Here is a 27616-nt window from a genome sequence, read left to right on the forward strand (position 1 = left end):
GCAGAACACAAATCACAATTTTGATAAACAAAGCAAAAATCTACGCTTATGGAAGATTTAATGTATTTATATATATATATATATATATAGTAAGGACAACACAGATATAAAACACACACTTTGTATTCCCCGATTTTCCAAAAACCTTATTACTTTACAAGAAGTGTTATAAATAATTAACAATTCTTTCCCCATGCAACTGAAGGTAGAATTATATACATGCCTTTATATCTTTGATGATTAATTATGTACAAATTTTAATATATATATAAAATCCCAATTTTTACACCATTTCCCTGTACAAAAACCTACGATACACTATGTGCTCCCATGTATACATAAATTACTATAAATTTACAACAAAGTTTAAGTTAGTACTCCTTATTTAGTTATCCACATCCCCTATTTAATATACAAATTATATCCTTTCTTGTCGGTTTTGCAGGTTCCCATCATTATGGTATATGCATATTATATATAACCAGACGATGCCATTTTGCAAGTAGGCAGAATTCTAAACAATCCCTGCTGAAATTTGATATTTTTTCTTAAGGGATTTTCCCATGAACTATTATAGTATGCGACGGGTCAACCCGATTTTTCTGTTGAAAATTGTGTAGAAAAATATTCAAATATGCAAGATAAATTTGACTTGTCACGATAAAGGATCTTTACCAATTGAAGGAGGGAAAAGTTTGGAATTTTTTTATCACGTTTTCCGTTGCGGAAGAATTTCGAAGTTTTTACGTTTTTAATCAACCCAAAAAAAAGTGAAGAGGTTTAAAATTGAACCGACGATTTTACCGAAATTCTACCGACGATTGCGACATTTGGCGCATGGTTGCATGTGGTCCTTGCCTATCGTTATACCATACAAGTGGTGGATGTGAAATAGTCAAAATATATCTTTTCTTTTATTTATGAGGTGGATGAAAATCGACCACAAAACGTTTTGCACGAATGCAACCCTCCATAACATCCGTCATTTGTTGTGTATGGTATAGCGACGAGCAACTACCAAATTAGAACCAAATATTTACTGAGAACTTTGGAGGTCTCAGCATAGCTCTGTGTAAATAGCTACATATCAATACAATACAATGTCCATATTTGGGCACACATTCATGCGATGGCCAAATTTGGTTACACAATGCTACAGTCATCTAACTTCCATCCCGAAGGCCAAGAGCAATCGTCTAGAGAATGGCACATGCCATGTCAGATGTGTTTGAACAGCTGAATTTAAGTCAATAATTATGTTATGTATAGAAGTCATAAATCATTTTTTTTCTTGGTGGTACCTCTGCTCAACCGTCTAATGTTCCAATCCAACTTTAATTTCACAAAATGGCGCATCCAACAAATAAGAAAAACATCACAAGTATCCCATGCTCCCATTATTCATTCTTGAGAAATTTTCTGTGTAAAAACTGACAGAAAAAAAACAACCCCAAACTTGTGAGTCCAAATGAAGCACAGCTAGTCAACGTTATCATTTCGTCAAAGTTCCAATTATTTCGCCTTCTTCTGTTGTTTGTTATATCTCCCGCTCTTGCAAGCGCCCGTCCATAATATTGAGTAAGATTAACGCGATTTGATCGCTTGTTCATGATTGTTTGTTCAGAGAACGCAAAATTCAGAATGGACTGACAAATGGTCATAGAATTATCAAAATTGTTTGCTTTACCAGACGACTTGATAATGCAACGAATCTCTGTCTTAGTCAAGGGATATACGTTTGTCCACACAGAAGTGCTTGTAACAACGTTTCTTTAATCGGATCTAAAAGAGTCACGTTTTAAATTTGATTATTAAATAAACATTGTGCCCACACAGAATAGTCGGGCCTGTGCATGAGTTGAGGTTTTAGGGAGTTGGGTTCTATAGAAAGTACTAAGGAAGTGAAAAGAAAATTCGCGCCTACTTTCCTCCTTTTTATATTAGGCTATATATAAATGTAATTTCTTTATCTTTTGCATGCACCGGTGGCTCGATAGCCATGATTCATGCATGATAAGTACATTTCTCCTCCCAAATGTCTCGCAACATGCTTCTCAACTGTTATTAAATTTCCTGTTTTCAAAAACACCAGAACTAATATAACAAGATTAATTAGGACCGAAGGCTTCTTTGAACCTAAAATCTACCGCGTATATGTAACTACTTTCTCATCATCTATTTTCAACAAGCGACCTTAGATTAGATAACTTGGGTTGGTATAGAAAGCGTAGGCAGGTTCAGATCTATGGATTAAAGTATGTCGTCCATGCATGCATCATTCAAATGCTTCCTGAGTGCTAGAAATTATCTTGACAAGAAGACAAAAACATTGTGGGTTTTAAAGTTAGTGATAATCCCTTCAAACCATTATTTGGATATGCGATTAATTTAGAATAGCTGAGTTATTAAACGTAGGAAGTTCTGAAGGATAATGTATCTCTTTCGGAAGATAAATGATAAATATCAAAGTTCTTTGTTGACCAAATATAAACGAGGTATTGTTGTTGAAAATGGGAATCCCTCCCTAAAACGATTACGTAGGCGATTAAATTCAAGTAACTGAGATCATAATTTGCTCATGCAGTGTCAAAATGAAATTCAAACATCCTGTTGGTGGAAAATAACAGAAAACAATGATGTATAGTTGTAGAATATTATCAATTAAGATATAATTGCACCCTTCAGTGCATGAAACGTTAAAATATTGATTAAATTCACACAAGTAAAATTATAATCTGCTGACAAGTTAATCTTTTTGAATTTTCCCAACAAAGGTCATGCATGCATGCTTATGGATTCCCCAATGCTATTAAAAAAAGGCCGAGCGATATTCCGCGCGCTATATGAGAAAAGCCAATATTGGGAAAACTGAAACAGCCCAATTTAGATGCAAAAACATTAAATTTTTATTTTATCAGCTTCGCGCAATTGCAAAAAAGACAAGACAATAATTAACTGCTTTAGCCAAATGAATACAGTTTCCAAAATTGCTATGTGTAGTTACTTTAGAAACAGACGGATTTAACCATTAATGAGCCTGCATATAGGCTGCATTTCAAATCAGGCTATAGATTTTTCATTGTTGCCAAAATAAAGTAAAATCTGTTTGTCATTAGTCTCAGTATATAAGCTGACAATTGTTTTTCTGCCGGTATATAGAACTGCTGATAATCTGATATCTCGAAGCTTTACAGCAATTGTGACGAGAACTTATTACCGGTTCAACTAATCTTATATGGGTATAGGCGTGGGCTATATATAGGAAGGACCCGGAGTCAGGAAGACGCACTTTTCCGCAATTCAACGACTTACATATAGACCGAACATATTCGTGCATGTATTCGTGCCAATAATTTTCAGGAAGAGTGTTCAAATCTTTGAATATTATTAATCGACCTTCGATAAGAATGGTATTGAGATCCATGCTAATGAATGAATTAATGAATGTCCTTTTCTGTTATTGAAAAGTAGTTTAAAAGACTATCATGTTTTACCAGTTCACGACATTTTTGCCTGCGAGGCAGCTTGAAACGCTCGCGGTGTTTTCCCCAATTTTTAAGGACGCGATTTTTACGAATTTTCAGTTTTCAAAAGCTGCTATAACTTTGACAATGTTGTGATATTCTTGGTAATTACTATGATAGTACAATTTGACTGATGTGGTACCCATATCTCTCAAAATGTTCTTTCAGAGTTGAATCTATTTGCTTCTGAAAATGGAAAGTACGGAATGGAATCACGTCCAGTTTGTGTGGGTAATACAATCTTTTACAGCACGGACGTGACTTACAGCGATAGAGGTCAAACATTCCACAATTTCCTCAATTACATCACATTCTAATTTCCTCATCTTATATATATTATTATATTTATAAAATCATGTTGCAGTACAGTTTTAATATATCGAAAGCATTTGCCGGCCGTGTGCATGACGTGCATGTGAATTACCCTGAACCCATGACCACGTATATAGCTGTGTCATGATGGCAGCGATAACAATCGAATGAATATGCATGTAGTAAATTGAATAGATTGTGAACTCGCTGAGGTGTATTGTTAGATATCATAGGTTTTATTTAGCTGCATTAAAATAATTGAAAGATTTTGCTGCACTTGCATATACATCCGGAGCCATGAAAAACATGCATATATTGAAATATGCTGCGTGCAAACTTAATCATCATGAGAAAAACTAAAGGAGAAAACTGCACTGCATCCTTCAAAATTTTATACAACACATAAACACAAGCTGTCCACTGAATATTTTTAAACATCGTAAATATCGTTTTCTAACACTTAACTCAACGCGTCTTATATAGGTGCATGCAATTCTTGTGATTCTTTTGAATGTATTCAAAACAATATTTGAACATGACCTTAGGCTTAGTGCACTCTATTTTGCTTATCATTAATACAACTCGCTCTTAGTTACGCCTATACGTTTCTCTTTAATAATGATACGCTAATATCCAAGTGTGTACATATACATATCATATAACGCTTACACAAATGTAGTTATATTTCTTTTTGTCTTGCCTGCTCTTCAGTATATTCTTGCAATAGGATTAGAGCAATTTTCATCCTCTATATACCACAGAATCCAATCAGTAAATGATTCAAAGAAGTGATTACAGTGACTTATATAATAACTCGTGACTAATACTGCACCCCGTAGCGCCTTGGAAGATTTTCTGTGTGCTCAAACAATGAGATTATAATTCGTAGCTCCGCCTACAGCAATCATTACCTCAATATATTAAAATGCCAGTTCTCGCAAACACAATATTGTAGTTGATTTTCAAGCGAAATAATTTTAGGCCCTTCAGACTTATTGTCTACTTAAAACAGATGTTCAAACGATATTTAGCATTTGTTATTGAATAAAAACATTGTGGTCAAATGACTAGAAATACATCTCAAACATCCTCCAAAATCTTGCTAAAACAAAGGAGTATAAGCGCGTAATACTAAACCATTTCGTTTTCATGCATGACTACAGGATTTAAATTGAAATACAATCAGACATGCCCGGGCAGGTTCACTTGAGTTTTGCGTATCATAATTAAAAATACGTTTTAAATGGCCACTGGACTTGATAACAAATACAGTTGTCTCCTACAAAGAACGCAATTGCCTATCGTGTGCTAAACCCCATGCGATACGAGCTATAAAAGTCGTGTTTACTTAAAACGTGTACAATTTTTCGATACGATGACGTCAATTAATACCAAGACGCGGGAATTTTCCCGCCAAAACTATAACTTTTCTCATAGAAAGGCTAAAAAATGTAGGAAATGTGCTTTATTGACAGTACCCCATCAGGGGAATTGTTTTGGATCAAGTAAAGTCTAGCAAATTATAAAAAGGCGCCAAACGAGCTGGCGATAGCTCAGCTTGAGTCGAAACGTCATAAAAATGCAATGTTATTGTGTTAGCAAAAACATTTGGCGCCCTGTAGTCTGTGTTGGGCTCGAATTTTTTCATGTATTTAGTTAGCAAAACTGAAGTAATAATGAAACAAATTGTCACGCAAACAAATCAGACAAATAATCCCCGAATTAGCAAACATTGTTCCTGAGGAGTTTGTTTTTGTGGACCATTTTTACAATCTGAAACATTGTAATACTATAGTAATAATTAGAAACGTACAACACAGCAGCACACGCGCTCGGCACGCTCGTCTCGTGCCAACAATGCGAGGGGCGACTTTATTTTGTGGCTTATTTGTCACCGTGTTGTCCCTGTGGCATTGACATTAACCGAGATATCATTTTAAGCTCAAACCGAGAAGATAACTTGAGTGCTCGCCATGATGCAATTAAAACTGATAAAAAATATGCGCGTGTATGTTTAGAGTTTATCAGGATTAAACTTGAAACGCACGAAGAGATAACAGAACAATTACCGCGATGATCATTGTTTGCTGATAAAGTATTTTTTTTACAAGAAAGCCGTAGCACATTAAACCTCTTTTGTATTATCCACACTTCACAATAGATATGTTTGTAAAGGCAAACAAGGACCTGGAATACAAATATTCCTGCTACCTGTATGTATTATCAGGACTGAACACATAATCCTAATGACATGATTTTCTAGGAACAGACGTAGGCTTAGGCTTAGCTGGTATATTTTATCTATATACTGGTTTGATATACCTTATATATATATATATATATATATATATATATATATATATATATATATATATATATATATATATATATATATATATATATATATATATATATATATGCGCATTAACATGCAAATGTCGTACAAATATGGTCCATGGAGCACACGTTCTAGCAGCATATTAAATATTTTATGCTATAATCAACGACTATAGTCAACAATGTTGAGGCATATTGACCTATATAGGTAATCTGAAGGGGGGGTGTTTCGTGTCTCGCAAGTATAGAAAGGCGTCAGGGGTAATGTTATGTTCATTTATACATATATATCACCTTCATCTGTAGGAGTTTGTAAGTCGAACGCACTAAATGATATAAACCGCGCCACTCTAGAAGACATTTAACTCATCTTTTTTGATGCGTGTCGTTGGAAACAAAGGCGCACGCAAACACCTCCGCGCGGCTATATAGTATATATACATTAGTCATTACTTTTGTAGAAACATGCACCGGCTATATATAATTATTCGTCATAGAGAATACGCATTGAACATGTTTTTATATGTCATAATTCCTCGTAATTTATCAGTCTTGGTTTAATATATACGTTGTTGTTACGTGCAATCTAACCTATACCGACCGAATTGCAATGAATGAATTATGAATTGCGATTAATGATAATACGAGAAATGATGAAATATGAAAATCGACTTTACCATATAATTAAAGTCTAAAGACATCAATACTGTAGTCTAGATCTGTCTGATATAACCCGTGGCCGTGTTTTGTATATTATGGATATTTATCGATTGTCAACAAAAATACAATATTAACAACCACGGAATCTTATATCATAATATAGAGAATATGTCAGTTCACTCGAATATACATAGAGCCTTTAAAAGTTAATAAAATACACCGCACAACATACTTGTATATATAGACCTTGATTTGCCGGATTATGCGTGACGCATTCGAAATACGAACGTGATAAGCTATTTCTTAACTGCTCACAAAAAGTCTATTATCTGATTTACATTAATCTGGGAAGCATGCAAATGGAACATAATGTACATATAAATGTGTACCTTTATGGTTTATACTAATTATCAGCTACCAGTTGAACAGCGCGAGTGCTCCGCCTTCTTTGTGTTGATGACTGCGCGATGTTCTTGATTCAATTGCGATATGCTACGTGGGGCTCTTGCTTTTCTATCATCTTCGCTATCGAACAGCAAGTGTTTCCTATTGGCTGCCGAGTTTTTGTTTACATGAATTTGACATAAGTTACATCCGTGCATTTAATGAGATTGAAACGTTAAGATTTCATTCTTTAGCAGCCAAACTTGTAACCTTGCAATGCGATTAAATAGACTGTGAGCAGGAAATTTGCCAAAGAGGAAAAAAAACTACTGTTTATCTTTATCTATACGTTTAATTTCAGGAAGTAGAATATAAAGTTCTAAAAGAATGAGAACATCTTAATTGATACTCAATTGACATTGATTAAATGAAATTAAAATATAATCTCTATATGTTTAATATTCTATTTCTTTGTTTTGAATTATTTCAAACTCATTCTCAAGGTTTCCCTAATTGCGGTTCCTTGAGGCTTTTAAACCGTATTAAATTTTGACAAGAGCCAGTACGTCATTTATATTTAAAGTTAAATATGTTAATTTGCAATATTGCATTATTAACTCCACGTTCAGTTTTTTTAACGTTTCAGATGTGATCGGCTGAAAAGATTGATTTAATATTTACGATGATGAAATCTCGTTATCAAGAAGTTATATAAACACACTTTTATATGACAACTGCATGATTTACCCTGAATGTGTGTTTCGAGTGGTAATATATAATCGCCTAAAGCATTCTTGTTTCCGGAGCTGGAAAAACACAAAGTCAAAGAACATGCATGCAATTGAAACGTGAATGAGAAGTGCGAGAGATGATCTTTTCTGGCTTGTGGTTTTACACAGGAAAGACTTTAGGAAATCATGATAGAAAATGGCTGTGATTTTTATTGAATATATTATATAATGTTCGGATGTTCTCTGCATGATACTGTGGCTGAAACAGAGTTGAAACACTGTCGCCATGGCATATAGTAATTATTTTGTGAATAATGAGCAGGTATTCTTTATGACGTGGGTAAATTTATGTATTTAAATTCAATTATTTTTCAATAACATCATGAAAAACAATGTTGCAAAATATAATTTTCATTTATTCAATCAAAAGCGAAGGGAAATCCCAGAAATTACCTAAGAAATCCCATCATAAAAAACTTAAGAAACCCTAGAGATATTCAGAGATCTGAAACTTCCCACATAACGAAATTCCCAGTACGTGACAGATTCCTGGTAAAACAGTAGAAATTATCTACCCCTGAACCATGAAATCCCTGAGAATCAATACGCAATCCCTATAAACATCATGATAAAACTGCTGACTATACGAAAAAATGACAAAATTATCCCCCAATTCCCCCCAAGCCCACAAAGGCATATAATTTGAGACAAGCACATGAGTCATGATGAGATGGGTTTTTCATTCTCGCCATGACGATATACCACAAGTGTTTTAAATGAAGTTGCATGAAGTAGCTAAAAAATACGAGTCTTTTTCGCAAAATATATTACTTCGACCTTCTATACAATATATCTATCTACATCTATATATATAAGGCGATGACAAAATGATTATTGCCACGTTGCATTCCTATTGTTTCATTGGCGAATTTAAACATGCTTATGGGGGAAGTACCTGTAAAACTATATACGATTTTCATCACTTAGCATACAATAGCTGCATGATGACATAAAATTATGCTGATATACTGTTTATTTACCAGAGCAAACATATAAAAAAAGATGAATATATATTCTATATGATATGTTGTCTAGCTCTGATGCGCGATTGCTGTAAGTTAGGCCTCTCTATATATATATAACATTAAGTGTTTCATTCAGGGTGAAGCATATTGTAGAGTTGCGCGGGATCCCTAAGTGCAGGACACCAAATAAGGATACTTGGGTTCAGGCTCAATCTAGCTTGTATGCGAATTAATGATAAAAATGTTCCAGAAACACTTCAGACACACTGGATGCTGTATATATATTTACAGTCTATATAAACATGCCGCCTATAATATATATTTCTATATACATACAGCGGGACATACTTCATGTAAAATTGGATCACTTTAGAACCTTTCTGTGTGTATGATTTATAAATCATATAAAAAATTGCGATAAATATTATTGGTTAAACTTGGATGTCAGATTATCCCAAAGTTGATTAAAAACTTATCTTGTCGAAGATTTCGTGTGATTTTCTGATTTGCGGTTGACCGAGCCAAATGCCTTAATTCATCGATGAGTATATTAGCCTTCAATGTTATAAGTAAACGATCACGATCGCAAATGTGGTATATTGTATTAAGCATATCTTGCAGCATAGGGGAAGATAGTGATTTCACTATGATATATAGAGACGCATAGTTACAGGGTACAGAAATGAAAGCGAAAACATTGTAATATCACTGAAATGTGCATGGAATTTAAAGAACATACCTTTATTATAGGTTATACGTTGAAGCTCTTTTTTTAATATCGTCCACAATGAGTGTATAGCTTTTATTATTCAAAATGTCCTTATATATTTTCACTTTTTTAGACGAAGAATTGGAATTAACCCTCGCGAAATATACTGCTGTTTTAACTAATACAACATCAAGTGTCGCATATCACATCCCACAATTATACATTAGATCACTCAAATGGACGTATGGTTTTATTTATTGATATCTATTGTTATAGTCGGTGGCAAGGGGAAAAACAGCTTTCATTTCAAATTTGAGTAAATACGCACTTCATAATTCTAAGGCTATAATTATCTATTGTTATCTTAGCAACGCGTACATAGTATACACTGTAACTACAATTTAAGAAGACAGTATAGACAGTGTAATGTCATTGAGTAAATAAAACAAGAAATCTCTATTCTTTTAGCGTCTCTTTGAGATGACTATTCATATATATATATACCCGCTATTCTTACACATACTGGATCTTACCAGTTTCTATACAGAACCGCCTAAATAGCCAATAGATATTGTGAAATGGCAACAAATTTTTCAAACTAAGCATTTCTATATGTTGAAAGAAGAATATTGATCTAAACGTTCCCAAATGTTCATTATCGGCATCTTTAAATATTTTACCAATTCTCAGTATATAATGCATGGCGATTACTTCAGAACATAAATTCAAACATACATCGGCAAGCATATAATTATACAGGAACTTCCTCCTGCTGATACACCTTACTAAGCCTTATACTAAGAACAATGTACAACATTTTGAAGTAATATGTTTGTTTTGAATCCATGGAAACAAACATGCAAGCATGTCAATAGTTTCAACGTACATGACAGACATGCATGCAGTTGTTATATTTATCAAAGCTGCGTTCTTATAGGTAAGACTATATATATCTGAGAATTTCAGAAGAAAAACACGGGTTTCTTAGTTCAAATGATCCGGTGGTAAGCGCGGGGAGTCTGGATCTAGTATAGCCGGCCAAAATAAAGTGAAATCCACGGGTTTTCCGCAATTATAATAATACACTTATTAATAGTTTATTAGCGTGTTATGAAACTATTTCAAAACTTTGTGCATTAGTTTGGTAATTGAATATAATATGGTAAAACTTGTGATTTGCCTATGACTATTGCGCTTTATGCACGGCTATATATATTACTTGGACTGTATGTTTTTTTGTTACACGAGAGAGACATGTCATTCATTCTAAGTTTGGATTATACATTTATTATTATATTTATATGCCATATGCTACACATTGTATATAGATTGAACTTTACTTTAAAACATTAGGCAGGTTTAGACCGACGCCGCGAATGTTAAAGAGAATGTGACGTAGCACATCCACCCAACCCAAGTATATATGGCATATCGTGGACACTCCCAGGATGCACTCCGGTTCGCACCCATCTAGGCACCGGCATACCGGTTTATTAAATATAAACCAGAAAGTTAGGTTTTATATATCAGCAGAGAGAATCTTTTGTAAACGCAGTTTCTCTGGCACAGGATGAAAGAAAGAATATCTATATCCTGTGAAAAACATGTGTTGTTTAGCCAAGAAAGAAAAATCCTTCCTTTATGCGATGATTCTCTGCTGGTAATTTGAGATGTGAAATGTTACGACCTAAAACTTATGAATTCTAGACAATGCCAAAATCATGCGAAACTGCCCTGCATATAAATCCGTAATAGCTACTACATCCTATATTGTAAATTTAACGAGGGTCTATATATTTATATTTTCAAGCTGCTGGTATACATCAATTAGGTGACAAAATTTCATTTGTTGTTTACCTTAAAACTCCTCAAAACAGCGAATCTTAGCTTTGCTCTTTCAGCGTTTTGTTGTGTGTGTAAACAGACGTTCTCGTTTCCGAATCGAATCTTGAAGCAATAAAACACTATAGGGGTTTAAAAGCTGTACCTCATTTCACTGCAACTCGACGGGGTAGCTAGCTTATCTAATTATTATTTAACATACTTCTGTCTCATACCGCACATGCAGAAGCTTGACATAGGATCAATTTTATCTAATTCGTGGGGGTCTATAGCTAGTGTATATACCTTAAGTATCTATACAAATAAATGAATAAACATTGGCTTACTCTAAAGTTTATCCATAAAGGAAGATTAAAATAAATCATGACAAAAACTCGCAAGCTCATGTCACCAAAACATCAAGATCCATGCTGCATATCTATCTGGCTTAAATCATAACCATGCATTAAAGCTGTTATATATTCTTTTTTGAAAAAAATGATCAAGATTGTGATTTTTTATTGCTACATATGAAAGCGATTCTGATTATATTAATCCTGCTTTGAAAAAATTATTGGTTCGCCTTGGCCTTTATCATAAAGGAAATACCCCTTGTTGAGCTTTTGTTTAATATATTTTAACTTAAATTTTTTAGTAAGACTATAATAATAATAACAACGTTAAGTATATAGCTATTAACTGTGATACTTAATACATGCATGCATGAAGGCGTCAGTACTTCCCTCGTTTTCTTGACTATTTGATATGATTATTATTATATTAAGCTGCTCTCTATATATATTTAATATATAAGGACATGCAGAACTGCGAATGTTTGTTTTAAATTACATCTATTATTTATATCAAATAAACGCTAGCTCCTTTTGCTTGTCAATTTGAATAGATCTCTCCCGGACTGCTATTGTACTTGAACTGATAAGCCGAAATAAGCATTTGGTGATTTCCCAGCAGAATACTGTAAAACATATATATATACAATGTACTACTTACATTTTGTCCATCTATACTCTGTACTTTGTGATTGCTGTGCACTTTAAGACTTACGGGGCGAAAATTTTTCCTTTATATACGGTTTATATGGACACAGGGAATTAATCTACGTATATAAGATCGCGTACCGGACATAGTGGAATTCACACAGTTTTTTCAAAAACCCCAAATATTTCAGATATATATTCTGTCGCAATACCTATAATCATTACACATCGCAAATTATATACAAGTTTTAGATGCATGTGCTCTATAGCTATCAGAATGGTGTACGCTTAGAACCAAGGGAAAAGTAAATAATGACGTTCTTCGTAAAGGGTATATTCGTCAAGCAAGTTATGCGAACGAGATGTGTATGCATGTGAGTGCAGATATATAGCTATAGATTCTTGGAAGATGCCTTGGACAAAATATTCAAACACGTAGCAACTTCTTGAAATACCTTAACAACTGTGCCTACAACATAACTGCCTAAAATATCCAACAAAACCTCTCGATGTTTCCATCGTGTCGACTTAGGCATCTTCGAGCTAAGGGCCCCGAGCTGGATCGAAAGCTCTAAAGTAGATCTTTTCTTTTCTTGGCTGGCTAATGAAAGGATTTCTATATTATATCGTATATATAATGACTATCAGAAATTAAAAGAGATAAGTATATATAGAAATTTTAATATATGCATGGTAGAAAATTCTTGAGCGTTTTACTTAATTCTGGGCAAAATCAGTATACAGGGCGCTCTTTCTATTTTATTGCGAAACAGGTTGCACCTAATTTCTTGCATTTTTGAAGGGAGGTATTGGTGCATTTAAAATTCGCCTAAAATTGACCTTCTGAACAGAACCGTCCTATATTCCGAAACGTTTTGTATAACCTTTAACTGTATGCATGGGTAAATAGAAAACGCCCTTAATAATGAGAAACAGAAGAATTGTTCATTGCATGCAATTCAACAGATATATTATCAGCAAAAATATATACATTCGAATGCAAGTCGATCCAAATCAATAAGTTTGTTTGTGGTTTTGCATGAAGTATATAGTTTTAGCCCGGAAATGCATATGTTGTTCGGGAAAGTGCATGCAATTATAATCAGCTTATTATCTTATAAGTATATTCATTTATAGAATTTGGCCTTAACAAAAGCGATGATTTTTTATTGACGTATATTTACTAACATCCTGGCGAATTTCCTGCGGAATTAACCTTCGTTTATCGCTGAGGTTAGCTCGTATATGACAGCCAAGTTTTTTTAAAATTTTTGATATCGAGAATGCATTTCAGCGTTTTACCAGGAATAATTTGGGAAATGTAAACTATTTACATCCCGTGCAATAGATTTGAAACTCAACATAAATATGTATTTCATATATATATGCCCTTAAGCAGATCTAAAACTTAAAGGCCCATCCTAAATCGTATTATTTTGCATGTAGAGGCGAAGATAGTTATGCATGGGTGACATAACATGCCTGCAGATATAATCAATATTGTTGACATAAGATCGCATGCATTTGTGGTAAGAACAACGGAGATGTGATGATGCATGTGTTAGTGCAAAACAGTGATCCTGATGTGAGATTCGAAAACTTCAATTATTTCCCAACAGATTGAGAAATATTGCAAGCTTTGCAACATAATTAAGTTGAACATGTATATGTGAAGACTTAGCCTTAGATGGAAATTTAATGAGCATTGGCATTTTTTCTTTGAATATATAAATTTTATAGCCCATGCAATAGCACGCTTCAGATCGGAACACGCGACCTAGAATTATAAACGCATAAAATTATATAGCAATAATATTTCCATCATGCGTGTATAACCTAGCATGGAAACAAATATAAAACTTAGTACAATACACTTGTGTCTTCGCTCTGTACAATTTCAGTAAATATTAGACTATAGTTTATAAGAAGACAAGAGTGGTATCGCAAGCGCCTGATAGGAATTTCTAAATGTCAAGGACCCACTTTAAAAAATAGTTGTCGTTGTTAAGGAATTTTGTTTGGACGACATTAATATATCAAACAAAGAGACAAAAATGATATGTTGACATGTTAACAATATCGTGATAAAAGAGTTGGTTATTTAATTATACTTGACATGTATATGAGATAAACCACAAACGAAGATTCATGCACGCAGAAAGCGTTTCAAAGCTACAGTCCTTTGCCGTAGGTTTAGAATGATTATTTTATGATTCTAGGAAAAGCATATACATGTGGTGCATCTTCGTGAAATGCAAAAGTCGTCTGGATACTGTATGGCGCAACTCATCATAAATATGGGGTTTGTATAGCTGTTTCTATTTTCTATTCATGTTTGGAATATTTTTAGCGTGTATAATATGTACTTTAGTACTTAGATATTCTGTTTCCCCGAGTTACACAACCACTATACAACCATACCACATGAATGTAGTTTTATTATACAGCTATAGTCTTCTTCGCCATATAGCATTTGCTTTGTTACTACATGGGTTGCCTGAGAAGAGGCTATTAGTCATTTCGCCTTTAATGTCAGTGCATGCATGCAGACAAGGTGAAGGGTCGCGTTGAGGGGGTGAAATTGAACAATTAAAGGCACTTTTCACCTTTGGGAACGCGATTTTCACCTTTATCCAAGCAAATTAGCCAATTCTGGCCACTATGAGACATGTAGGGATTAAGACTCCACTTTGGCATGCAGGGACTGCACGATTTAAACTTTGTATAATATTGGCAATCAATATCTAGAATTAGTTTTGATTATAAATTAAAACTATTGCCTAATTGCACCTAGCTTGAGTTAACTGATAATTCGTGAGTTTGTTAAATACTTTATTTAATATTGGATAAATTCTATAGCCACGCGCCGAGCTTCATCTGTTCCTAATCTGCCACCCACTCAAATGCTTGATATTGTTTCATATTCTTACAAACCGGCTAAAAAATCCATCATGTCTACAGGTGCTTCCTGAATGGATTAGCTGTGTCTTTTTTATGCTCAAGGATTTATAAGAATATTTTGTAGACGGTTATTGATTTTTGCGAATTTAACACTTATCATGCATGCTTGCATGCATTCATTCGTATATACTCTATGTCTTGCACGTTTAAAATTTTGTTTAGTTGAAACAATCCACAAAAGGTTATTCGAGCACTATCCAACATTTTTATTGTTGTGGCCTGGTATGTTTTGAAACTGTGAAAGACTTTAGATTAGGTTTGGGTTTAAAAACAATGTTTGAACGAATCTTTAGGTATAGACTTATATTATCGCCAGTATATAGAGGGTTTGTTTGAGTGCATTCCAAATGGCATGTTCTTTTAGCTTATATGTATGTATAATAAGTCACGTTCATCAAGAAAGCCTGGAGACAAAGAGGTTTTAAATATAATAGGATGAATCTTGTCATATATAAAGATATGAACTTAAACCTTGACCAAAACACTTCAGATTAGTTAAGATGGTTAAGTCAAGGCTTATATAAGTGTCCTAATTTTTATTTCTGCGGCATTGGTTAATTATAGCTTATAAACAAACCTGCATAATTAATCCAAGTATATCTTCATTTTTTCCATAGAAATACTTCAACTTCTTTCTCTTTATAATAGCCAAATATCCACAAACCATTACATCCTTATTTCCATCCATGATTTTAACAATCCATTAACAATGCCAAGGATAAATTCATACATCCATAAATTCCATTAAACTATATATAGTAATCCAATCCTTAAATAGATGACGAGGTTGATCAAATTAATTCCATTTTTAATGAAAAGGTAGAGCTAATCAGGCTCGATAAAATAAGTCCAAATTCCACATTTTGAAATTAACCAACTTGTATGGCTGCAACTGCAACCCATTGCCAAACTTTTTATCCGAGTAACCTGTAGGAAGAACAAAAATTATATCATTAGTTTATAACAATACATGCATGCATATATAGTATGATTTATTGAATCTCTCCTCCGACACGTTTTCGCAATTATCAACAGAGTACCACTCGGTGCTGTCCGGAAATTCGTTCGAAATTTAATTCAATTACATCCTATTGTTGTACCTATTGTTCTAAATTTGAATTTCCTAACGCTACTCTGGGAGGCAAGGTTAGGCTAGGCTAAGGTCATTCCGGTGATAAAAATAAAATTGGTGAATTCTTACTGCAGAATTCTTACTGAAGTGGATTTGAATTAGAAAAATATATGCTGGTGATTATTACAGATATCTGTAATTGCGTACAGTAATATGCCAGCATATTTTTATACACTATACTATAATCTTACTCTTTGAAATTCATTGAAGTTTAATTATATGTAGATCATGCCTCTGCTTTTTTAAACGTGTATTGCGAGTTTTGTTTGTCTATGAATTTCGTTTGTCTATGAATGGTTTTCAAAACAAACGTTTTAAACAGTATTTGTTTAAGCAAGATTGAAGTGTCATATAACTATTATGTTCGAAGCAGCTACAGGAACCCTATCACAGCAGAATCTCACTGCCCTATGGCTATAAATGGAGAGGAGAGATTAGCACACCTGCTTGATTAAAATTTCTAGAGCATAACGCTGAATATATCGTTGCTTTCTATTTGATAAAACTATATGGGTTATTACTCGGGTTATTATTAGTATATATAATGATACAATATACATAATATGATAAGTTGAGTTCTGTTATTCAAGTGAAATCATTGACTTGGAGTATTAAATTTGTTGTATTTTCACAACGAAAGCTAGTTGACGTTGTTCATTAAGCATTGAAACGCGACAAAGTTCTATAGATATTCACTGGTAGTTGTTTATTCTCAGTTCAAACTATAAACCAACATTCAGAAGCTCATGCAGCAGGACAGTAAGGAATAAATTTCATCAGGTTATTCTTTTTTGAGAAAATGGGCATATATAATTTATTACTCTACATTCAGCATAAAATGATCGGAGAGGAGGGGGATTTCTCACTACGTAATGTCCATTTTTACTGTTGGAATAAATCCAAAATCTTCAAATCCAAAAGCTTGCACCAAGGTGTCATGATCACCCACGCAATTTGGCATACTAAATGGGACACATCCAAATGGCTAGCAAAGTGTTTGCTTTGATATTGTCTCACCGTCACGACTGCAATTTAATTCGTATATATTGTTTTAATAGCACACACGCATGCATCACGCTATTTTACGGTGGCATTGTTTTACAACAAGCACGAAAACATGCCTCAACACGCCATGGCGACACACGCTAATGCCTGATTGATATGCTATTATATGTATATTGTCTGTTTTTGGGTTAGAGCGGTTTAAAACAAGCGAACGTTAACTCTTGTGACATATTTCTCATTTTAACATGCCACTAAACATGCTGGTAGTATTGTCTTAGGATTTTGAACTTTTTTAGATTTTAGCCGTAATAAGAACAGAGCATGCGTATTAGCAAACTATAAACATAAAGCTGCTGTCTGGTGAAGTAGAAACGCGGGCGACGTCATCCGTGCCAAAGCAACAGAGTTCAGACGACGTTTGGAAGGCTGCCCAGGCGAAGGTAAAAACTGTTTCTTCCTTTCAAGACAACGTCGGGTTTCTTTTGTGACAAAAAGTAAATTGAATTATCGAACAGAAGACCAATTTCGTAAGAGACCGGTAAAAATTGTACTTTGGTCAATTGTATAAACATTATACATCGTCAACGCATTAGAATTTAGTCTGCGTATATTATTGAGTTATATTCACCCTTATACTGAGTTGGTAAAGCATTGAAAAAGTATACAACGCCAACTAACGACAACGGACTAAAAATGTGCAACATGAAATTATTTCGTATTGATCGGAGTACCGCTCATGAGGAAGACAATCATCTGGACGAAGCCGGTGTCAACGCTGTGCCGATTGTTAACGAAATTGGGCAAACGCTCGCTCATATTGGGGACAATCTGAATGAACAAGCTCTAAGAAAATGCAAACACTTGCAGCTAGCTGCTTTTGGGATTATTCTCACATTTGCAACTATCGTTACGCTGAATAACTGTGCTTAATATGTAGCAATTTGTCTATACGAAAGTAACATTTGGTTCGCGAAGGATATGTGCATGTATCAATTTGCCATGCAAGACAATGAGAAAAGTCAAGGGTATTCCCTTGCCGCGGACGAAATTTTTGTAAATAGTTTTGTAAATTTTGGAATTCATAGGCTGTATTTCGACAGCATAATATACATATATAGCTTTACTTGTGGTGAAAGGGGATATAGACTTAAATATAGTATCTGTGTTATATTGTAGCTTGTCCGAACAAGCGCCGATGACTATGTATATACACTGTAAAAACTGAATGGTTGAAATGACCAAAAAAAAAGGTTGCAACCATATAAAATGGTTGTTTCAACCAATTAAATTGGTTAAAACCAAATTAAAATGGTAGAAATAACCAATAAAAAATTGGTAAAATGGATATGAAAGCTCATATTGGTAAAAACAACCAAATATATTTAGTAGCAACAAATAAAATTTGGTTAAATTGACCAATTAATCTTTGTGGTCAATGGGGTATATTTGTAGACCTCTGGTTCTATGTTCTATTGAATCCAATAAAATATGCTAGAATGCTATCTATAGCACATTCTAAATCCTATGGCTATAGAATATTCTATAGGACTTCTTATGATCTTATGCTATATAGAATTCCATTGCCGTATTCTATAGAATTTACAAATCCTATAGAATATTAAATCTTAAAGTTAAAATTCTCAGCAAAAATCACTCGTTTTGTAAGGACAAATCACACATATTTCACACTTATCTGTAAACTGTTTTCATAATATACCTGTTCGCAGGTTAGGTGGCGGGCGTTTTGCCCAAAAAGGACCGCAAGGTTATGTGGGACTTGTATAATAACCGACACGCTTTATTTTCAAATTTTGAGCGCGTCTTTGACTCTTTGTCATCGGTTCAAGGTTTTTCTTTCGTATTTTAACATAAAATACGCGTTATTTGAATTTGTCAATGAGTAGTCATGCGAAATTGGTGAAACACGCTGGATTAATATGCGAGGAGATCCGGATTTTTTGTGAATAGTGACTGTGATCGCGAGGAAGAAGTAATTGTGTCATGGCCATGTGGAATTTCTAAAGTTGATAAGAAAATGATCAAAGGTTCCATTCAACTATCTACAATTTCAACAACAACATGTGTACAGCTAAAGTATTATAATTCAGTGGTGAGTGTGTGTTGATATAGTATGTTATATTTAAAATATTGACTATTTTTTCAGATCAGACTTTGTATGGCTGCTGGACACTTTTTCAAAACTTTGTCCAGCTGTCACATGCCTACTAGTATTAATTAAATATGAAATGCCCTCCATATATAACCATGCACTGAGTCATTTAAAAGATTACTTTATTCACTCCATCAAGGCTTCAAGATCACCTTTAAGTGCAAGATTCTTGTGACTAATGCTGAATCAGAAATCCTCAAATTCTGATGCTGAATCAGAAATGGCAAGTATTATTGTATTTATGCTGTCAAAACTCAACAACTGCAAATCCTACTTCTGGTGAATCATATAGATAATATAATATACCTTTTATTTATATCATTATAAATAGGGCCATTACAACTATTCCGGTTTCTGTCAATGCTTTTGCAGTACATTTATAAATTCTATAGCTATATCATGGCATCATGCTAAGAATGAATAAGGTGTCAAATGTTTAAATTTCATATTTACTGTTAAAATTTACAGATTTTCTTATATCTAAACATATTAACCAAAGGTCAAAATTTGGTTTATGCAATTATGGGCATGTCGAGGATGCAAGAACAACTTTGCTCTCATTCCATACCTGGGAAACTTTCAAATGTCTTTAAAGAAAAGGATGCAAAACCCCAACTCGACCCAGAGAAAGTTAAGAGTATATGTGGTAAGTAGTAATTGTTAGTAACTATTTGTGGAAGTTGATATATCTTATATACATATCTTGGTTTAGTTAATTGTTGACTTTTACTTTTTCTGTGTGTAGAGCATCATTTCGATGCACATGTTTAAGATGCCCAAACATTGATTCAAAGAAGCCATCAATGCTGGCTGCTCTGGAAAAGAACAAGAACAAAGATGTCCAACATATTATTGGTCTATTAGAGGATTGTCACCCGAACTAGAAAAAGGTATCTACAGATATATATGTATATAATATACAATGTTGAACTATGCAAATCACATTTATTATGTTGCCTGCTGAATCTTGTAATCAAACTTATTTAATAGAAATTGAAAACCATTGCATCTACACTGCCCCGCTGCATCAGTTGAGGCAGAGAAAGACCTGGACAATTATTTTGGGAAATTGTCCCTGTAAATATTAAACTATAGTTCAAGAGTTACTCCATAAGAACTAAAAATATGCTCAAGTGGCTGCTTGTGAAGTGTAGGGTCTTGCTCTTTTGTGTCCCAGGATTTTCCCATATGTAAATGTTTTATTTCCAAGCTTAGGAATATAAAGTTTTATAATTTTGAATTTATTTTAGGATAACAGTGGTGTTGAAATTTAGACCATTGTAAAAAAAAGAACATTCCCGAAGTTGCTATTAACTGGATCTCTTGGTGACATCCATTCACTAGACCTTTTGGCTGAAGGCATGGTAGCAATAAAGTTTAAGCAGTTTTCCATCTTAAATGCTGTTGTGTGTTTGCTGACTGCATTGTATGTATCCAACGCAGAGAACCCTAAAGATGGAGGTGGGTAGACAAAGAATGTGTTCCTTCTTCTGGACCAGATATTACTACAAACAGACGGAAAAACGAACATTCCAATTGGAGTTAAAAACTTTTTACCGCAGCTTTGAGAACCTAGAAATGACTTAAGTATAGATAGATGAATCCTAGTAAGATAAGTGTTTGAATGTAGTAATTTGTATATATGTATGCAAATAACCATTAGGATAATTTATTTATTATATTAGATCTTTTATAATATATATGTGTGTTTTGACAAAATTTGATTTGAAGTGCTCTGAATTTCAGGATAATTTAACCAATCTTTAATTGGTTGAAATAATTGGTCAAAAAAACCATTGCACATTGGTTACATTAACCAAATTGAATATAGGTTACATCAACCTATTAAATATTGGTAGATTCAACCAATATTAATATTGGTAATTTTAACCAAAATGAATTTGGTAAAAAAAAAAAAATAAAAAAAAATTGGTTGTCCTGGTTGCATCCAGGAGAACCTTTTTTTTTTGGTTGTTTCAACCATTCATTTTTTACAGTGTATAGGACTTATAGTGCATGGTGTATAGTCAGAAGCAAAAATATAAATTATACTTCATATATGTATATAAAATGTGTAAAACTATATATATATATATATTGTAAGTGTAATATAATTATGGTACTCAATACATATATATTTATAAATAGTATAAAAAAAGAGTCATGCTTTATTATACAAGCTATACGTTGAATGAAGTCGTTAAACCGGTCCGACGGTCAGTAATATTCAATCAGAAAATGCTGGTCTGAAAACGTTGTTCTTCCCAAAAATATTGATTTAGCTAAGTCTAGAACAAAGAGGGCAAATTTATATTGCTTTTCAGATGACTGTGAAGTTAACTTTCGTACACATATAGCTAGTAATGTCTATGGAAGGCATACACGTACTTAGTCTTAGGCTATGTCGCGATTCGTGCATCCCGGTTTTGACATCGAATGTTTGAGACTATAAAAGTCTTGTTTCTTCTCGTGAAATATATTATCATTGACCGTATATATTTTGGTGAAAACACTCTTATAGTTATCTATCGATTAGCCTAAATATGTACTTATGATTTTATACCGCATGCATTTATTTTGGCTTTTGAAATTGAAGGGAGAAGTTTGCCGCGACCAACATGTATGATAAAAACATTTATAAAATGGTCACCAATTTATGACTACTTGAAGCGAAATGTTTCCCTCCCAACCAAAATGTGACATAGCCTAAAGACTAAATACAATTGTAATGCTTTCAAAACAACAACAGGACTGTTTTGGAAAGAGTGAAGTGTTTTTTAAAAGCTAAAATTTCTGTAGCAGCGAGGAAGTCGCGCGAACGAAGGAGAACGTGGATGACGAAGTAAGTGGACGACTTGTGTGCCATGCATGGTTTTGACTCAGTGCGGGTATGTAAAAACGTATTTCAGCATTTCTTTGGCATTCAATGTTTCCTTAATAATAGTCAATTCACACGAAAGAAATTAGATTCGAATTTTATACCACGGCAAAGAAAGTCAAAGGCCAAAGAGAAGTGAAGTGCTTTCGCCTGAGATAGTCGCGATCGACATCATGCAAAGTGCTTCATGCCAATAACAAATCGAGTATAATATAAACTGTTTGTACAAGAGTTTCCTAAACATTTATATCTTCCCCCTTTGAACACTATGTTACATGATTCACGAACAAAGAGACTGAGATTATATAAACTTCAACTCAAGAGCATGCATCTGATCTGTCTGTATAAAAATCGCAGCAACGCGGCATGCATGCATGTCGCTTTTTTTCAGGGAATGATCTAATGCTCAAAACATTTTTTTTGTATTGTATATTCTGTATCACTGGAATATCAAAAAAGGTTAAAATTTTAGTCCAAAGATATATAGAAGTGCATGATTGTCGCATCAACAACTAAAGAATATATGCATGTGCATGCTGATTCGCGCGGTCGACTGTATATCATGGACTAATATAATTGTAAATAAATTGTTCGGTTTTTTTCACTTTCCTTATTAAACTGAGCATTACAAGGCATTCATAACAATGAATCAGTATAAACTATACATAACTGGGTATACGGTATGTATAGAATAAGCATAATGTCAAAATAGGCTATAGATACATGCGATGTCTGCATGCATGATGATTTTTATAATATCGCGCTCCTGATATAACTATATAGACTTAAGATTGATGATTTTGTTTGCGTTTCCCCTCGTTAAATTTTCCTAGCCTTGTTCTCAATTGCTGTATGCAAAATTTTGTTGTGTTACATTAATGCAAAATTTTATATACCCAGTTGTTAAAAATAAATAAATCAACAGTGATTTATGGTGGAGTTTATATATCAACGCTGCATGTGCATGTGCATGTGCCTGTGAGATTTTTCATGCAGTTGCAATAATGTTACATAACTCAGTGGGATAAAACAAATATACTTTCGCTTTCCAATACAGACAACTATAAACGTATTAAAAATAGAAATCTGCATTGTGGCAATCAGTATAAAGTCGTGTAGAACTTAGTCAAAAGATTGTGACTATAGCTATATATAGAACGTTGACTAAAAATGAACATTGATTATCGACTATATTGTTGATTATATATATGTATTTCATGATGCACACAGGGAACAAGATTGTTACCCTATTTTAGATCTTTATTAAGTAAGAACTAGACTATGGTTTTCCTGCTATTTATAACAAAAACCCCATTTAATTTACACGAAAACATATCTATGCATGCTTTTAGCGAAAATGATGAAACGTGTGATGAAATAAAGGTGCAGGATTCATTACTGAGATATATAGCTATATCCACCATTACTATCATGCACTGGTGGATATAACTTACATCTGAAGAAGAATTCTTTTCAAATCAATTACATCTTCAATGCAAAAGGCACTTTGCCATTTTAATTTCTCGTATATCTATTTTGATTCGAGCTATATATCAGATTTATGAATTCCTCCATGGTAAATATCTTGGGTATTATTTAAATATACAACTTTAGACAATTTTCATGCTATACTGAATAATATTTGACAAAATTTTAACCCGTATATATGAAAAACGAACACCATGCATGTATGCACACATGCGTGGAAACTGAAAACAGATTTAGTTTAAGTATATACAATGCATGCTTATAATTTCCCCATGCATCTATGCACAATACAAGACGTTTATGCATAAAATCATCACTATATAGTTACTATATAGTTAATTGAAATATAACGTATATCATAGACGTGTAATTTTAAAAAAATTCTAACAACTTTGAGACTGCAACGAATGCTGGTATAATAACTTCGTTTTGCTGACATTTGCAAGCAGTGCATTTATGTTTCATATATCACTGCATGGTCCTACAAATCGCATTAATTTAACCCTTTTTAGTTGTAGTCCTATCATATCATATGACAAAGAGGGTGGGCTAAGGATATTGCGCTACCCCATATGACTTTCAAATGTTCTCTATTCCGGTTTGCCAATATATCACCCTATATCCACTATATATACCTACATGTATATATACAAATAATGAGTAAGGTTTCATTATACACGTCTTAGCCCAGAATGACCCTCATGTATTTGGATTTGTTCAAACACACACGCGCAAATATGGTTCAGGTCGAGACATTTTCTTCTGAATTGAATAAAAAAATCATGCATGCAAGCATGATCGCGATAAAGAAAGTATTCTGGCATTCTTAAAGATTAGTTTTTACCCCCAGATTTAAACTTCTAAATTACGAAATATATCCTGGATTTAGATTAACTACTTGAAAAAAAATGCTTCTTTCTGTAAATTTCTACGTGTTCCCTAAAATTGCTAAAAGAATAAAGTCCTGTGCGTGACCCTTGACAAACCTATATACTACTCAAGATATATACCTGATATATTTTTCTCTAATATCTTATACCCAATGATATCTTAAACTGCATGATGATAATTTTTATCTAAAATCTTACCCAAATATATGGTCGCCAAGCCGTGAAACATGCTGAGTTTACTAAAAAAGAGGTCCATCATATATGCGAGTTACAGAACATTTGAATTGAGTTCAACTAGTGTATCAAGTTGTTTTGTTTAACAAACCGTCTCCTAGGTGGAAATGAGACAATATGAGGAGAAATTGAATAAATTATCACAAACTATCTCAGTACCTGTTGGTTTTGCACCAAGGTAAACCTCAACACAACATGCATGTTGTTTTAGTACATGTAGCTATAATTGTACCGTCCAAATTGACAATTAAAACTCGCATAATTTTTGTAATCCGCATAAGAAATATAGTCCTTTATCATCCTTCATGTAAGATCCTGTGTATACTTTTCAAATCTTTGGACGCCAAATTCTGTTGCCTTTCGTAAATTTTTATTGAACTTTTTTGATGAAACCCATAATCCAGCAATGCATATATATATATACTAAAACGTCATCTTTAATTCCATCTCGCACTTTATACTTGATGCGTTTGTGTATTTGACACACCTATAGGCTACTTTTGCATGCATATATGTATGTCAAGACAAGGAACTAAAAGTCTAACATTTTGAATTCCTCATTTTGAGAAATTCCACATTTTGAGAGGTTAAGGAAGTAATGCCCCATATTTGGCCTGAAAATTGATAATATGGCCTCTAGGTTTTCCGCTCAGACTAAACATTGGTTAGATCAATTAAGCCAAGGTGAGTAGAAGTAATATGGAAGTTCAAAGTACGCGTATTAAGAATAAGGGAATTGCAGACAAAACCTTTTCGTTTCGTATTTACTGTGTGACTATCCATTCATGCATGTGTTCGCTATTTAAGGTATAAAGGACGAGACAGGTGGAAGGGATTATTGCATGAGTATAGGATGTTATAGATTCAAGGAGCAGAGAGAATATATGTGTAGATAAGAACGCGATGGAATGATTGAGCTGCTTTGTAATAACCCTAATGTCGTTAGAATAATCAAAATAAAAACGTCTTTTATCTACGATTGGCAAAATTAGCTATGAAAGCATAAAACATGACATCGTTTCACACGACAATCCAATGTTATCGTTCTTGTCTTGAATGTCAACGTAAGTTTATAAAATATGTTCCAAAAACCCTTTTGTTCTTTCAGTTTCTTTGAAAAATTGACAGACCCAAAGTTTTAAATAACTTATTCCCCATCAACAAGTCGAGAACCGCATGGCTGCTTTCTTTATTATATTGACAGTTCCTTATCATAAAGCTCCTGCTTTTAATTGCATGTCAAGTGTTCTTAATATAATGTCCGTCAACAACTACAAGGCAGTCTATAACAAAATAAATCATGGTGGCCCTCATCAATTTTTGACGATATACAGCATGAAAAAGCTTGTCGCTACTTGCTGCGCCTAGTGAGAAGTGTGTATACTTTTCAAATTATCTAAGCCTACGGGAACTGGAGCGATATCTACGCGGCCATCTTTGAGGCCAAATAAACGTATAGTGCCAGTCCCTTTTTATTTGATTGCGCGGTTTTACAGGAGCCATGTATACTTCGATTTCAAGACAACAATTAATGTTGTCATTTTTTAAACTGAGAGCTTGCTAAGTAATATCCTGCTCAAATATATAGACTTATCTAAGAAATATAAAGGATATAAACTGTTTAAGACCTGAAGAGTTTGTACGCCGTTTGCTTCCATCTTGGCTTCACCCAAGTGACCTAAACCATGCGTTGTAATAATCAGTTCCATTCCAACATTTTTTGAGCTCAGTTTTATAATGAAGGTTCTTTGCTTGGTCAAACGTCTAATCAATGCTGGATCTGTTTTATACATCCCAGACATACAACATTGAATGACACTCAGTTGGAAACATGCAAGCAAGCAAGCAAGTCTCGACATGTCGGAAACAGGAGGTCGCAAGCACCCTGGGTGTGCTATATAAATTGTTGAATCAAGCAATTTTAAGAAAATAGATCAACTCTTTATAAGATTTCTAAAAACTGATCAGAACGCGCGAAAAAATTCGGTTAATTTTTAGTTTCATGCAGGTAAGGATCAGATATACAAAATCCTTCATTTGGCCTAATTTCATTCCCCTAGCTGCAACTAAGATTGATTGCAAAAAGTTATCTTATAAAATATGTGAGTATATAATGTTTCTATGCATGCTAAAACAGTCTATAAAGTTTTCCTAAAGGGAAAGCTGCGTTATTCCTGTTTTGTGTGCGATGCAGAAAAACAACTTGAGTATTTATGCATGCACTATAGCCAGGATCCGGTTCCCACAGGATGTTTTCTTCGTCTAATTTAAAGTAATCATTATATGTGCGAAAAGCAGTAGTGTGCGGCGCCTTTCTCGCGGTTATGACAACACGTTCAGCAAATACAGGGAAATTA

The 27616-nt window shown here is 33.8% G+C and overlaps 3 long non-coding RNA genes across 4 annotated transcripts in view; 2 read left to right on the forward strand and 1 right to left on the reverse strand.

Annotated features, from left to right (window-relative positions):
* Window positions 1–18803, forward strand: part of LOC114522038 — a 30225-nt gene extending 11422 nt beyond the window's left edge. Inside the window, exon 3 of the long non-coding RNA XR_003686861.1 lies at window positions 17896–18803. This is a non-coding gene — a long non-coding RNA (uncharacterized LOC114522038). The remainder of the gene's footprint in view (window positions 1–17895) is intronic.
* LOC114522036 lies at window positions 106–27160 on the reverse strand. 2 transcript variants are annotated; one of them, XR_003686858.1, is made up of 3 exons: window positions 26888–27160; window positions 16040–16389; window positions 106–1782 (listed from the first exon to the last, which is right to left on the reverse strand). It is a non-coding gene; the product is annotated as an uncharacterized LOC114522036 (long non-coding RNA). The 2 variants fall into 2 exon arrangements; XR_003686859.1 differs by lacking the exon at window positions 26888–27160 and adding an exon at window positions 25224–25343.
* LOC114522037 lies at window positions 20106–21614 on the forward strand. Its single transcript, XR_003686860.1, has 3 exons — window positions 20106–20415; window positions 20515–20659; window positions 21020–21614. It is a non-coding gene; the product is annotated as an uncharacterized LOC114522037 (long non-coding RNA).
* Window positions 27161–27616: the final 456 nt, after the last annotated feature.

Source organism: Dendronephthya gigantea, unplaced genomic scaffold, assembly GCF_004324835.1.
Source record: "Dendronephthya gigantea isolate DGI-Jeju-01 unplaced genomic scaffold, DenGig_1.0 000021F, whole genome shotgun sequence".
NCBI classification, from domain to species: Eukaryota; Metazoa; Cnidaria; class Anthozoa; order Malacalcyonacea; family Nephtheidae; genus Dendronephthya; species Dendronephthya gigantea.